A 15,475-nucleotide genomic window follows, 5' to 3' on the forward strand; every position below is an offset into this window, starting at 1 on the left:
AAGTGGACTGAGTAGCAAGGATGCTACTCCTGTTAGGGCTATGCATCTACCCTACCTGTAACCCAATATTATCCTGTACAATAAATCATACCCTTATTTTCTATATTACTGGTTGCATCATTACAAGTTTACTCGTGATTATCTTCCGTTATTACACTGGTGAGATCAAGAATTGTATCCACGTGTGAGGAACAAGGTGCAAGGTTATGGAAATCATGAATATGCTGAAGAAATGTGGAGGAACACTCTGAGGAAAAGACATTAAAGCTTCAAGGGATCAGAAATGCTCTGGGAGCCCCACCATATTGGATTGCATTTTAATGGTGTCCCCTGGATTCAAATGTGCATTTCTATAAGTTGGATTGCCACTCATTGTATGAGGAGTTCGGTGTGCTGCCTGGAACTACGGGAGCATTTCTTGAAGTTGACCTACATGCTCAATGTTTTGGTGCATGTACTGTCTTACCACTTGCTATCTTTTGTGCCAGGATGGTGCGCAGCGACCATTTGACAGCAGCACAGTACTTCCACTTGGACGTGCCTCCATGATACCTGGTGTCACTTGGTCTGGTTTGTGCTTGGTTACCTTTCTTTACTGAGTTGTTCTCATTGGTTGTAATCAAAAGAGTAGCTCATTGGACCAAGCAATGAGCATTTCTTTTGGCTACACACGGAAGAAGCAGGAAGCAGCAACACGTCCCTCAGCGTCGGCCAGTTTGCGGCATCAATGAGCAATTTTGATTGTTTGGGCACAATGCGTTATTATGCTGCTGGAAGCTAGAGCATCCTGATTCTGGATTAGTTTATTACCTGTGTCTGCCTGAGTATTTTCATTTATGCCATGCTTAATTTACTGCAGAAGAGTATGTTTTTGCTAGTCTTGATCTGCTGCATGCGTATATTTTTCATATCAGTATGTGTCTGTGAGTTTGTGGATTTTATTCTTGAATTGTTGTATGTGTATGTTTTTTTTTACCATGCTGAATAGGTGCCTGAAAATGTTTTGTGGTAAGCTTGATTGAGTGCCTCAGGGTATTTCATTTTAGCCATGCTTAATTTATTATAGAAAAAGTAATTGTTACTTGCGAGCTGACCTCACCATCGCCCTCTACAAAAGCGGCATTGTACTGATCCAAGCCTCCTCTCAGGGGTGTGGAATTTAATAAAATATCTACTTTTCTATGGGGCAGGCTGCTTAATAAATCTACTTGTCCTGAAACAAAATCCTCTTGTCCCCTTTGTGCCATGTAATGTGGCAACAAATTACGCAACAATCTCATTATATAAGAGTTCTGATATAGCCTCTCTGATTATGCCAGGGTTCATACCATAGTAGTGTTTGAATACTAGCAATTCCCTTATGCTGCTATGTTTCTGCAGGTGTACATACTGGGGGCTGAAGGTAGTGGTAAGCAATAGTTCCAGGGTTGGAATGCCCTTTTTAGTCTGTGCAAACCTACTAACGTGTATGTTTTAAGGGTTTTCACCAATTCTTCTCTAATCATTTCCCATACGGAGAACGGTTGGAAATTTACTACTGACAGTGGCAGACTTAAAACTTCTTCCAGGGTTGGGAAAAAAGTGGTTGGAAGAAAAGTGAACTTGAAAACATTCAGATTTTCACATAGGCAAATCTACACCTGCATATTTGCCCATGCTAAAATGCAGTTCCCAAATATTTTCTGGGAGTACTATTTATTGGCTTACTTCTGTAAATTCTTGTGAATTCATGGAAACTGTACATATGCAATTAATGCAAGGATATATACCATGGATGCACTTTTGAGACTTTCTTTAATAATTGGGCCTCTAATTAGGCCTGGCGTTAACCACAACCTTATTTTTTTTTTGTGTCTCTCTCCATCTGTCTATCAACTGGCCTCCCTGTAAGTGACAGTATTCTGCTCTTTTAGAAGGAACATATTGGCACACAAAGTAGTTTTGTTCAGTGCCCAGAACCGCTGTGGCAATGTGTGCTGAGACAAACATTTTTTTGTTTTGCTTTTGCCAATGCTTGTTAGAATGGTGAGGACCCAGTAGCTCCCACATTTAAGGTTTTACAAAAACCATGCCTAAACAAGTCACGCCTTGACAAAACCAAAAGGCTGACCACCAATTTCAGACTCTCTAGCTTTGCCAATGCTTGTTTATTTTTGTTTTCCATATTCAAATTTAAACTGGTTACACTGATATTCCATTTTGAATATTTTTGGGAAATACTAAGATACATCAACATGTTACTAAATGATGCTACAAAGATACGGTAACTAAAATCTTACAGTAGTTTAGCGAAATGTTTTCTATTCTTACATGCATTTTTTTGTGAACGTTTTATTTTGAAAGCAAAGAATCATCACTCTTGCTTTCAAGCTTCTGCAAATATTTGCATATAACAGAGAGCATTCTGGGTGCATTGTACAGAGCCTCAAATTGCTAAAGTTTGAAAATGTGTGTACACTTTTATACTAGAACCACAGTCAGTAGAGCAGGCTGAGCTTAAAACATTTACTTTTAGTGTTCACCCTAATAATAAAGGCTTTGCGTTAATGAACCATATATACAAGTTTGAACAGCATTAACACACATATTACATATAACACACACTTTACCTTAATTGTAGATAATTTCCTTCCTTGATCCACAATGTGGTACTGTAAACTGGCAGCCAAAGAGTTTGTGCTGCAGGGGGTTGGGCCTACTTGTCCCAAGGACAAAATACACATTAAAATTGGTTGCCCTTGACCCCAAACAATATGTCCCGGGCATCGGGCTATATGCTCCTCCCCTCTATCTCAGGGTCTCAATGGCTTCTAACACAGCCCATCCTAACCCCCTCAGTTCATGTACAGGCCTTGCTAATGCAATCGACATGAGACCCTCGGTCTCCTCCCACCAAGCTCCCCACTCGGACTCTGAGTCAGGTACACCTCAAACTACCTATGATGCAGGGCAAGCTAGCCCTTCTAGCCCACAATCCACGCCTCCTATCTTCCCTAACTCAGCCCATCCTAGCACCTCTACCATGCCCCCACTTTTATGGACAACGATACTCTGCACTCCAAAGCCACCATACTAATACAGAGCATACATTACTCCATCCGGGAATTAACGAACCTCCTTCACCTCGCCGAACTCTCTTTCGCCAGCCTCAAGCCCCTGCTAAATTCCACTTCCCCTCCTATCTCAGAGCTCCCCAAAAACCCACTACCGCTTTCCTAATGGCACCTTCGCCCGCGAAAGCAACCTTGCCACTTATCGGAGGAGAAAATCCTAGCTCTCGCCCTCTCCTACAACCCTTCCCCCACCACCCCAAACCTGTTAGACCTCACTGAAAAGGAAATCCTCTCCATTCTCCATGACCATAAAGCAGTCCCAGTTACCCCTTGTCTAGCAGACGTGAGTGCAGAACATCCCATCCGTGCGGTCGCTATCAACCCCTGCACACCAGCTCCCCTCAATAACAGAAGTGTGATGAGAAGTTATTTAGTGCCTGTACACCTGTCTGCCCCAACTCCCGACACCCCCTCTGACACCTCCCTGACTGCTCTCTTAATTAACTGCAGATCGGCAGTAAAGCATGCCGCTTATGTGGCTGCTCTCATCCAGAACAACAACCTCGACTTAGCAATTCTAACAGAATCATGGCTTAATGAGTCCTCATTCCCTTGCCTGGACCTCCTAGTCCCCCCCAACTACAACATTGCTAGACAAGACAGGCAACATAGCAATAAAGGAGGTGGCATCACCTGCATCTACCACTCTAACCTTCTTGTCACTGAGCTTCTGGCGTATACCTCCAACTCCTTCGGATACCTCGCCATCTCAATTTGCAGTAACGCCTTCCTATTGTGCAATCTGAATATCTTTTACCACCCCCAGACATGAACGATTCCTTTACTCACTACCTCATGGAAATTCTCACAGCAAAGAGCTCCTCCAACACCAAATACATTTTCCTTGGCGATTTCAACCTGTACTGGAACGATCCTAATGATCCACATGTCAACGCAATTAAAGACCTCCTGACCGATCAAGCCCAGATCCAAGCTTGCTCACTCTCAAAACATTTGAAAGGGGCCACTCTAGACTGGATCATCTCCAAGGAAGCAACCATTAAGCTTATCTCTAAAGCCCCGTGTGATTGGTCTGACCACCACACAATTACTTTCCTTCTACCTGCCACCCACAAGGCAAGAGCACCCCAACCGGTGCTTTCTAAACGCTGGGTCAGAAACACCAAGAACCTGGACCATAAGGAACTTGAGGTTTATTGCAATTCTGACCTCCCTCCCCCCCCCATTTATCACATCGGTCAGTGACCTCAACGATCACTACTCTGTAACTATGTCGTCCATTCTAGAACTCAAGTCAAAGATAGAAACTCATGGTTCACCGGGTCCCTCAACAATGAGAGGCGATCCCTCCGACAATCCGAAAGAACCTGGAAACAGCACCCCTCCGCCACTCATCTAAAACTTCTCCGCCAAGCCAAAAATACTTACAACAGGAATGTCCTCAACTCCTCAACTCAAAAACAGAATTCTTCAGATCTAGGGAACGCCCAGAACAGACCCCGCAAACTCTTTGAACTGATCAAACACCAGTCTAACAAACTGGCCAAAACAACGAAAGAAAACCCCAAGTCTCTAATTTCATCCGATGAATTCTCCTTGTTTTTTGAGAACAAAATCAAAACATTGGGCAATGAACTGAGTCCCGCCTCACACACTTTAACCCCCCCTGACCTGCCTCCTCCACCCACGCCGCCTCAGCAGACCGCACCTAAGAATCAAGCGCACTGGGCCAACTTCACTCTCTACGATGAAGACTCTATCGCCAAAATTCTGTCCACCTTAAACCTGAACAACCATTTCAACGACCCGCTCCCCTCTAACTGTCTCGCTGCCGCCGCCCATTCCATTATTCCTAGCTGGACTGCGATAATTAATGCCTCTCTTTGGCAGGGATCAATCCCTGACTCCCTCAAAGCGGGCCAAGTCCTCCCCATTTTGAAAAAGCCATCGCTGGATCCAGCCACCCCTGACAATTTCAGACCTATTTCCAACATTCCTCTATTAGCCAAAGTTCTGGAGAAATGTGTGCAACAGCAGCTAAGTCATCACATCAGCAACTTCCACCTACTCAATGACTGCCAATCCGGATTCCGTCCTGGACACAGCACGGAAACCACCATGCTCCACATCGTTGATGATGCCCTCCATGCACTTGACCAAGGCAAAACCTGTCTCCTAATCCTCCTAGATCTATCCTCGGCCTTTGACACAGTCAACCATGGGAAGCTACTCAATTCCAGGATGGGTATTAGATGGGCCTGTCCTCGAATGTTTTAAATCCTTCCTCCAAAACAGATCTCAGAGATTCCTAATTAACGGTAACCTGTCTGCTCCCTCTTCGGTCACGGTTGGAGTCCCTCAAGGATCAACGTTGTCCCCCACCCTCTTCAACCTTTATTTAGAACCCTTTGCCAAAGTCTTTTCGCACAGCAAATATCTCCTATCATATGTACGCCGACGACACTCAGATCTACATCAATATCTCATCTCTCGAAGAGATTCTCTCTCTGACTGAGGCACTGACCGTCCAATGGCTCTCTTCCAACCAACTCAAACTAAATGCAAAGAAAACAGAATTTCTTCTGATTTCCCCTCCTAAAAAGGTCACAGAGATCCAGAGATGGATCAAAGCCACCACAGACTTAAATAGTCCACCCACCATCGTGGACTCTGCCAAATCGCTGGGAATAACCTTGGATTGCAACCTGAACATGCAAGACTACATCAACTCAATGGCCAAATCAGCCAGATTCCACCTAAGCCACCTATGGATACTGAAACCCTTTCTTGCCGCTCCCGACCTAAAACTGGCAGTCCAAGCACTAGTCATTTTCTAGACTGGAATATGGCTGTTCCACCCTCTCTGGTTTACCCAAGATCTCCCTAGCACCTTTAAAAGCCTGCCTCAATGCATCTGTCAGACTACTTACTGGCACTAGGAAATTTGATCATATTTTTCCACATCGGAAAGCACTGAACTGGCTTCCTCTCGAGGCCAGAATACAACTTAAGCTAGCATGCATCATACACAAGGCCCTACACTCAAACTCCCCTGCATATTTAAAATTGTATTGTAATTGCATTTATATAGCGCTTCTTACCCCACACGAGGTTTTGAAGCACTTTTCCGGCGAGTAGCAGGCTACTCCGGAACCCATAAAGGATTAGTGGTGAATTAGTATAGTGAAAATATGAAAGTAATTTGAGTGGTGGACAGGTTAGTCAGTTATTCGGATTGAGAAGGATAGCAGAGGGATAGAAGAGGGAAAAAGGTTTGCATTTATGTAGCACTTGCTACCCTTGATGGGGTGTTTTAGCACTTTCCGGCAAGTACTATGCTGCTTCGGAACCCATAAAGGATTAGTGGTGAATTAGTATAGAGAAATAAGAAAGTAAATTGAGTGGTGAATATGTTAGTCAGTTATTTGGATTGAAAATGATAGTGGAGGGATAGAAGGGAAGGATTTAGAATTTCTTTTTTTGCCTCTCTGGAATTGCTTTGTCCAATGATTTGAAGGCCCAGCAAAATTGCTTAGACATAAAGTGTGCATGATCAGGTATGTTGTGTTGTAGCCCTACCACAATGTTATGCAGATTATCAGGTTGTTTTTGATCAGGAAAAGGCTACTAAGCTTCTGACACATCACAGTTAAGACAACAGCACAGATTTACTACCAGGACCACCACGTCTGCTTCTCCAGTGCTCGGAGGCGCAGCAATAACAAACTTTAAATGGCTCAGAATGCAGCAGCAAGAATACTGTTGAGCATCCCTAAATTTGTTTCAGTCTCCACAGTGTTAGTCTGTAGCCGTAGCCAAGAGGATTCAATTTAAATCAATATGTATTGCTTTCAAATCTCTTAACAACCCAGGCCTACACAGCTGAAGAAAAATTCTAAAGCTAGACACTCCAGCCAGAGTCCTTAGATCTACCGAACTGGGAAATGTAATTGTTCCTAGAGTCAACAAGGTTAGATGGGGAGGCAAGAGTTTCTCGGCTACAACAGCCAGCCTATCGAACTCTTTGCTAACCATGCTGAAGAAAGAATCCAATCTCCTCAAATTTAGAAAGGGCCTAAAAACCTAGTGGCAGATTTACAAGCCCCTTGCGCCTCTTTTACACCGCTGTTGCATCACTTTTGTGATGCAGAGGCGGAGCAAAAGATGCGTCATGGTGCGGGGTATTTAGAATGTGACGCATCTCCCAGATTTCAAATTTAGAAAGGGCCTAAAAACCTAGGGGAAGATTTGCAAGCCCCTTGCGCCTCTTTTACGCCGCCGCCGCCGTGACGCATCTTCCAGATGCGTCACGTTGCAAAGCCCTGCGCCAGAAGGAGGCGTTCTATTGCGGGGGGGGGGCGTTCCGGCGCAGGAACGCCTCCCAAAAGTGGCTGAGTAAAATCCTACAGATTTCACTCAGTCACTTTTGGGCCCATGCTGCGTCAAAATCCTGCGCCTGCTTGAAGCAGACGTACGGATTGACGCAGCATTGTGGAGATAGGGCCCCCCAGAGCATTGCTGGAGCTGCATCGCGCTTGCGACGAAACTCCAGATGGGTCTGCAATCTTCCCTCCCTACCCACCAACAGGGCCATTTATTGGACCCTATTTTTGCCAACTGGGGGGGGGCTAACAATTGAGAGTCCCATCGCGGTGCCTTGGCCAGATCATTATCTGATCCCCTTCAGTGCAGCAGTTCCCAAGCCCACTCCCCGTATGAAGGTGGGGACTGGTAGCCTACAGAGGAAGTGGGCGAAGTTCTCCACAGCCAATTTCAATGCTGCCCTTCAGTTGGGAGGTCCACCAGGTGCCAATGACATTGATACTGCATGCACTGCTCTAGACAATTGGATCACCAAGGCACTAGATCAAGTTGCGTATTGGTCGACTAGTGCCCCCAGGAGACAGTCAAATTCTGCGCCTTGGTTAAATGATGAACTTAGGAGAATGAAGACCTTGTGTAAAACTGCTGAATCGGTCTGGAGGAGAGACTCCACCGATCTTAAGAAGGCTGAATACAAAACAAAACTTAGAACCTATCACTCACTAATAAGGACTCAAGCTCCTTACTATAACTCGAGAATTGAGCAGGCGGAAAACTCGTTACGAGAATTATTTGGAATTTTCAAGGACATATCATCACTTACCAGAACCTCCCCTCCAAATAGTTGCTCAGTAGAAACCTGCAACCTGATTGCAGATTTTTTTTTCAGACAAGGTAGCAAAAATGTATTCCACCTTCCTGGACGAGGCAAGGAACGTAGGCGGGGTGGGGATTGAGGAGCCTAGCATAGAGAAGGCCCCGAGCCTCTCTAGATTTGTCCCCCCATCATTGGAGGAGCTTAAAAACATTACCTTAAGTATCAAGTCCGGCTCACCCAAGGACCCCACTAAATCTAAGACCCTAAGAAAGAGTATGGAAATCTAGGCTTCTTATATATTGGTCACCTCCTGAAACTCTCCTATGAATCAGGGTCAGTCCCTAGGCCAAGGAAGGATGCGGTCGTCATCCCAATTAAGAAAAAAACAGGGGTGAAGGCAAGCCAGTTGGATAATTATCGACCAGGCTCGCTCCTTCTATACTTTGCCAAAATCGTAGGGAAGGTGGTTAGCATACAACTAACCTTGTATATGAATGAGCACAACCTATTAGATCCCACTCAGTCAGGCTTTCGAGACTCAATTTCAATTTTCAATTAAGAATCTTTATTCGGTGATTAAAAAACACCATAAAAGCACATACATATATACATTAATAAAAAGTTATTAAACATTAATCAAGATCCTTATACAGAGTTAGCACAAGTAAAAAAATACCGATTTACGGATCCATAAACATAAAATAGCAAATCCAAAGTCTTTCATTCCTAACCCCTGGTCATCCTTAATCGGACCGCAACCTTAATAAAATTCATGATACAGCACAAGATAAGGGGATCGGAGGCTTTTTGCAAAAAGACTAATGCATCCCTAGCATGTTCCTGATGGGCATTTTTTAAAATATTTACAAGAAAACTGCGCCTGGGCATAGAAAAATAGGGACAAAGCAAAACAAAATGGAGGGAGTCCTGCGGAGACCTGTTGTCGCAGCCGCAGGGTCCCTTCTGCTCAATTGACGTGGAGAAACCTGCTGGTGAAGCCAACATAAAAGGAAGTAGATTCAATCTAAAACGGCACATAAGAAATCTATCCTGTGCATTATGCATGAGGTACAAATAAGGCTCCATACCCTCCACACTCTTCACCAGATTATGAGCCCTCACAGTCTTTTTAAATCTTTCAGCCTCAGCTCTGTGTTGGATTTTCCGCTCTAGGAAAATTTCCCCTACTTGTTTCTTGTGCTGGGCTGAAATTGTTGTAGGGTTAGTGAAGAGGTTTCCAAAACCTAAATCCTCGAGGGTATTTTTCACATATTTAAGCCAAGGGATGCGCATACAATTGGTCCTATCTAAGCAGTCCAATAAAATGTCTCTGCTTAGATGCGCATCTGGGTTAGCCCATATTTTTAGCCAGGCCACAATTGGCCTAGATTTTAGCAGGTCATCCAAATATGGCCTCCCTAGCTCCCTATGAGCTATGACTCCAGCGGTGCTGGGTGGCACCTTCAGAATAGATTTCAAATATTTGTTTTCTTCCTGTTGGATTCTAGTAGTGTTCACAAAGCCCCATACTTCTGCCCCATAGATTACTTTGGAGCATGATACGGAGCAATACAAGTGCACCACCTGTTCCAGGCTCCATCTACCTAACCTCCTGCCGTATCCTGCTATTGCCCCGTTAGAGGCAATCATTTTGCTACAACGTTCCGCCACCAAGGAGTTAAACTGCAAAGCGCCGTCGAAGGTCACTCCGAGATAAGTGAAAGTTTTGACCTCCTCTAAAATATGGGTGCCTATTGTATAAGTAAATTTAGAGGAAGGTTTTTTGCCGGCCAGGAGCACATAAGATTTACCCAGGTTAACAGATAGATCCAGGGTGCTCATGAACTTAACGAACCCATCTATCAGGATTTGTAGGCTTCGCGGTGTGCGCGCGAGCAGAACCGTGTCGTCCGCATAAAGCAGGACAGGGATATGCCTCTGCCCGACCCTAGGGGAATCTGCCTTTAAACCCAAAAGAAACTGCTCCAAGTTGTTAATATAAAGGGAAAACAAAAAAGGGGCAAGGATGCAACCTTGTCTGACTCCGCTCTTACATGGAAAGGGGTCAGACAGACCTCCTTCCCTGTTAAATCGAACCCTGGCCGTGGTGTCACTGTGTAATTCCCTTAATATGGTGATTAAACCACTCTCAATCCCCATGCTTGACATCAGGTCCCATAGCTTTCCTCTATTGACGTGGTCAAATGCTGCTGCCAAATCCATGAATCCCATATAAATAGGTTCATCACTAGCCAGAGTATATTTGGCAGTCAGCATGTAAAGGTTCAGGCATTGGTCACTAGTGGACCTCCCTGTCCTAAACCCGTATTGAGTGTCCGAGAAGATGTTATTCTCATCGGTCCACTCGGACAGTCTGTTAAGGATTGCCCTACCCAAGAGTTTGGCTGATACGTCAATCAGGGAAATCGGCCGGTAGCACTTGGGGTCGTCCCTGTTGCCCTTTTTAAAAATTGGCACGATGATCGCTTTTGACCAAGATGGTGGCAGGCCACAAGAGATGGCAGTGTTTATGACCCTGGTCATCAGAGGGGCCCATAAATCTATATTACTGAGAAACAGGTCAGGGGGAATCCCGTCCGGACCCGGAGCTTTATTTTTGGTCAGACCCTCCATCCCTGCAGTAATCTCTTTAAGAGTGAATACTACCGGGGAAACCTGACTTAGGGTTTCCGGTGGCTCTACAGGGGTACCGGTCTCATAGTTGTATAAACCTCTAAAGTGTGTGACCCACTGTTCCGGAAGGCTGTTAGCCCCTATGTCCGGGGAATCATTTTCTTGAAAAGTCGGTCTATTAATGATTCTCCAAAAACCCGCAAGATCCTTTCTTTCCCCTGCCTCTCTTAAATCTGCCCATGCTTCTGCCTGCAGGGCAAGTTTCCTCCTTTTGGTCTCTTTTTTATATTTTTCTCTGCACACCCTAATTTTTTGAGGGTCCCTTGGTTTTAGCTTAAGGCAGCATTTCAGCTCCCTTAGTGCCTTGGAGCAGTCTTTGTCAAACCACCGGGGAATGGCCAGGTTGCGTGGGGGCGCACTGAACTTAAGTAGGCCATCGATCAGGTTAGCAATCTGGTCAAATGCTTCCAGTAACCTTGACCCCTGAACTTCTAAGTCTAGACAATCGTTAATGGCCGGTAGGCCCTTGTCACCCAAGGTTTTAAAAAACTTTACCCCGTCTATTTTGGACCATTTCAGTCTCCTGCCTTGGTCTGTGACCCTCTCCTCAATTGTGCGACGGAGTCTAGTTCCAGCACCCACCCTATACAAGAGCACCAAAACAAGAGGGTTATGGTCGCTAAAGCTGCTCCATTCTATCCCTGCACTGATTATTTTATTTATCAGGGATCTCGAAGCCAAAATATAATCTATAATAGATGAGCAACCCCTACCCTTAAAGGTGGGTGGGAGTGTGCCGTCCAACTGTGGGTCTATCATGTTAATGGTATGTTCTAAGTCATACTTAAGCCGAAGTAGACCAAGAGCCGACCCCGTGGGTGTATGAGAGAAATGCGGCCCCTTCTCCAATGGGCATTGTGACCAATCTGAATTGGCCGTGACCAATGCCGGGCAGAGATGGCAGTTAAAGTCTCCCATTAAAAGCAGCCCGTAAGACTGCCCCTTATTTTGGGATGCTATTTCTTGTTCCAGCCTCTTGTCTAATTCAGCTAATAGCGGGATGTGGTTGTTTGCTGTCTCAGTGTTATAGATGTTAAAGACAGAAAATCTTAGCCCCTTTCCAAGGAACCGAACTACCTGGATCCCATGTGAATTCCAATCTGGGGAAGACCAGGTGCCTGGGAGATCTAAATCTACGTAAATGGACAGCCCGCCCATTGCTCTCCCTGATCTAGATTTCCGAGCGGGAACAAAAAACACTTGTACCCCTGTAGATGGTAATTGTTCACCAAAGCCCATGTCTCCTGAACACATATGACATGAAATTTCCTAATAAAATCGACCCATTCCTTGTTGATAAATTTACCCGCTATCCCCGCTACATTCCAGGAAATCAGTCTCACTCCCTCCCCCCTCCCTTCTGGACCCTCCTGTGGATTTGATGGTATCTCCTGTGTTGGCCCTTGCATGGCCAGCCCATGTCCCCCTCCTATACATTCTATGGCTGTAACCTTGGGTTCAACACACCCGGGTTTCCCAACACCAGTCATTAGAGTTTGCTGAACATGAGAGCTTCGCTCTACCAACACCTCTGCCAGGGCACCCTTTTCCATATGACCCTGGGGGGCATTATCCATTTGTCAATCTACCCCTCTAGATCATTCAGGCAATTGAACCGATTACAGGTGTGAAAGGGTGGTTCTGGTCGGCCCAATAAGGATCTAGGGTTAAAATCCCGGTGTCTCCCCCTCCTGCCAACCCTCTCCCAGTTGTTTTGCATTTGTGGCGGCTGCAGTGGGACTGGAGTGATGGGAAAGAAGAAAGACACCCGAAGGGTTTGAATAGTGGATTCCCTAGATCTATTTTTCCCTTGGCATATGTAGGTCACTGTGTCTGTATCCCTAAAACTCACCCGTATACAGTCCCCTATAATGGATTTATGTGTTCTCCCCACCCATGGCACCCTTCTTACCATTATGATTTCATTATTAAGGTGTATCGGGAGAGGTCTGTTAATGTTTAGCCACTTAATGACCCTACTTTTCAAGGCACAAAAATCCTCGGTTTCACCTACTTCGAGTGGGGGAACACCTGCCATGACTACAGTAAAATCATTAGTCTCAGGGGGTAGGTTGGGCCTACGTGGTCTCGAGGGAAGCTTCATTAGGGGGATCAGTGTGGTGCTGTCTACCGGCTGTGCCGGATGAACCGGGCCTGAAGGGGGAATGGGAATGTTAAAGTTAGGGGGCCTAGCTGGTACAGGCTTGTTCCTTAAGGGATGTTGCGAAACCGCCGCATTTGCGGCTTGTGAAGGGACTATGTTTGCAGCCCTGTTTACAGGCTGTTGGGGGGCTAAAGTAATGGGAGTGGGTTCTGGGTGCCTTTCCTGATGGTCAGCCGGGATTTTCAGACTACCTAGTGTGGTCTCCAGAATGGTTAGTCTGATCTCGATCTTTTTTATACTCTCGCTGATTGGTAATAATAGAGACCTTAGCAAGAATTCCAAGTTCCCAAGCGGAACAACAGAAAGGGGGACATTAGTGATATTAGTTCCCACATTTTTTGTCAAGGCGGGAGCTAGATCATCCTGGGCAATGGGTTTGGGGTGTGAATCAGCCGGTAACTTCGCTGCTAGTACGGGAGGTTTAGTAGAAGACTTCCCAAAATCCAAGTGAGAGATTTTTGGTTTGTTCCTTCCCTGGGTTCCCTTCAATTTCCTCCTACGTTTGTTAGGAGGAGGCCCAAGTGCTCCTTGCGCAGTAGCTAGTATGGGTTGAGCTTTCCTAGCCTTAGGGGCTAGGGGGGGTTGGGAGACTAGATCAATGGTCACCCTAGTGGGGCTAGGACTGGTAACTGGAGCTATACTCATGGCTTCAACTGGTGAGGTGTTCATACAATCCCTCGACAGGAGTGGGACATCGTCTACTAGGGACAACTCCTCCCTGGGCATGGTGGATTGGTCTCCAAGGGGGGTATTTTTCAAATTGTCTATTGAGCGTCTCCTTTCTGCCCTTAACCGAGACAGATTACACTCTTTGTCCCCCTCTCCCCCCGCCCGCGAGAAATAATTCTCCAAAGTCCTGCTTTTAACACCTCCCGGCTTCAATGGAGTGCTCTCCTTTGCCGGGGACGGCATTATAATAGTACAGAGTTATATTCAGCCGGGGATTGTGGCAGGAAATGTGACCAGGAATCGAATACACGAACACGGGGGGTAGGCCCAGCCCGGCCTCCTTCGGCCCCGGACGGCCACAGACGGTCCCGCCCTTGTCCCGGGCTTCTCCCGGCGCGCTCCCGCGCAGCGGTAGTCGCAATAGCTTTTATGGCTGTGCGAAGGTCAGAGGATTGTTGGGGGCGGGGCGATGAGGAGAGCGGCCCAGGTGGAACGGGCTCGTGATATCCTAAGACTCCTGGGAGATGGAGTCCCAGCCCTTGTGCTCGCAGCCCTCAGCCCCTGGTACGCCCCAGCAGCGGCTCTCAGGTAACAGAAAGTGCCTCTGTGCGAAGCGGGACCCGCGCAGCGGGTACCGCGAGGCGTGGTGTAGAAGTCAGCAGTTGGCCACAGGAATGCAGGGACGGCAAGAACAGGCAGAAACAGGGTTCCCTCCTGAAACTCTCCTATGAATCAGGGGCGGTCCCTAGGCAATGGAAGGATGCGGTCGTCATCGCAATTAAGAAAAAAACAGGGGTGAAGGCAAGCCAGTTGGATAATTATCGACCAGTCTCGCTCTTTCCATACTTTGCTAAAATCGCAGGGAAGGTGGTTAGCATACAACTAACCTCGTATATGAATGAGCATAACCTATTAGATCCCACTCAGTCAGGCTTTCGAGACTCATATTCAATGGAGTCAGCTCTGCTGTTATCTATGGAAACAATATGTAGGCATGCAGATGATGGTAAGACGGTGGCGCTGGTGCTGCTTGACCTCAGCGCCGCTTTCGATACAGTCAACCACTGTTTACTTCTGCGATGCCTCACAAATAGGAGGGCTGGTCAAATGGGCCTTGGAATGGATGAGATCCTTCTTACAAGATCGGAGCTTCCAAGTGTCTCAGAGGCCGTTCTATTCGAAAAGCATTAGGCTGACACAAGGAGTGCCCCAGGGGTCTATCCTTAGTCCCACCCTTTTAAATTTATATATGTCCCCCTTAGCAGACCTGATTGCAAAATATGACATTAGTGTTGTGTCATATGGGGGTGACAAGCAATTAGTGGTATCCTTATCGCAAGCCCACGACAAGGCAGCCACCAATTTCTCCACTTGCTTACAGGAGCTAGAGGTCTGGATAGCTAGCAATTGCCTTAAATTGAATGGAAACAAGACAGAGACACCTTCCCATCCCTGCTATCCATTCCAACCCTCACAGGCCCCCTACTAAAAATAATAGAGGCACAATCTCTAATTATCTTTAAAAAGTCACGCTCACTCTGGACCCCTCCGCCTCCCTCATCATCCCACAGCTCAAATACACACTACTTAACTGCAGATCTGCCCCCAGACACGCATCTGACATAGCCGACCTCATTATCGCACTTGACCTAGACCTTACCTCCTCCCCCCTCATTGACATTCTAGTTCCCCCTAACTATCACATCATCAGATTAGTCAGGACCGGCAAGACAG

At 46.2% G+C, this 15,475-nt stretch overlaps 1 protein-coding gene across 20 annotated transcripts in view; it reads right to left on the minus strand.

Annotated features, from left to right (window-relative positions):
* LOC144770864 (uncharacterized) overlaps positions 1-15,475 on the minus strand; it is a 185,134-nt gene that overhangs the window by 16,251 nt on the left and 153,408 nt on the right. The window lies entirely within an intron of this gene.

This window comes from Lissotriton helveticus, chromosome 7 (genome assembly GCF_964261635.1).
Source record: "Lissotriton helveticus chromosome 7, aLisHel1.1, whole genome shotgun sequence".
Classification (NCBI taxonomy): Eukaryota; Metazoa; Chordata; class Amphibia; order Caudata; family Salamandridae; genus Lissotriton; species Lissotriton helveticus.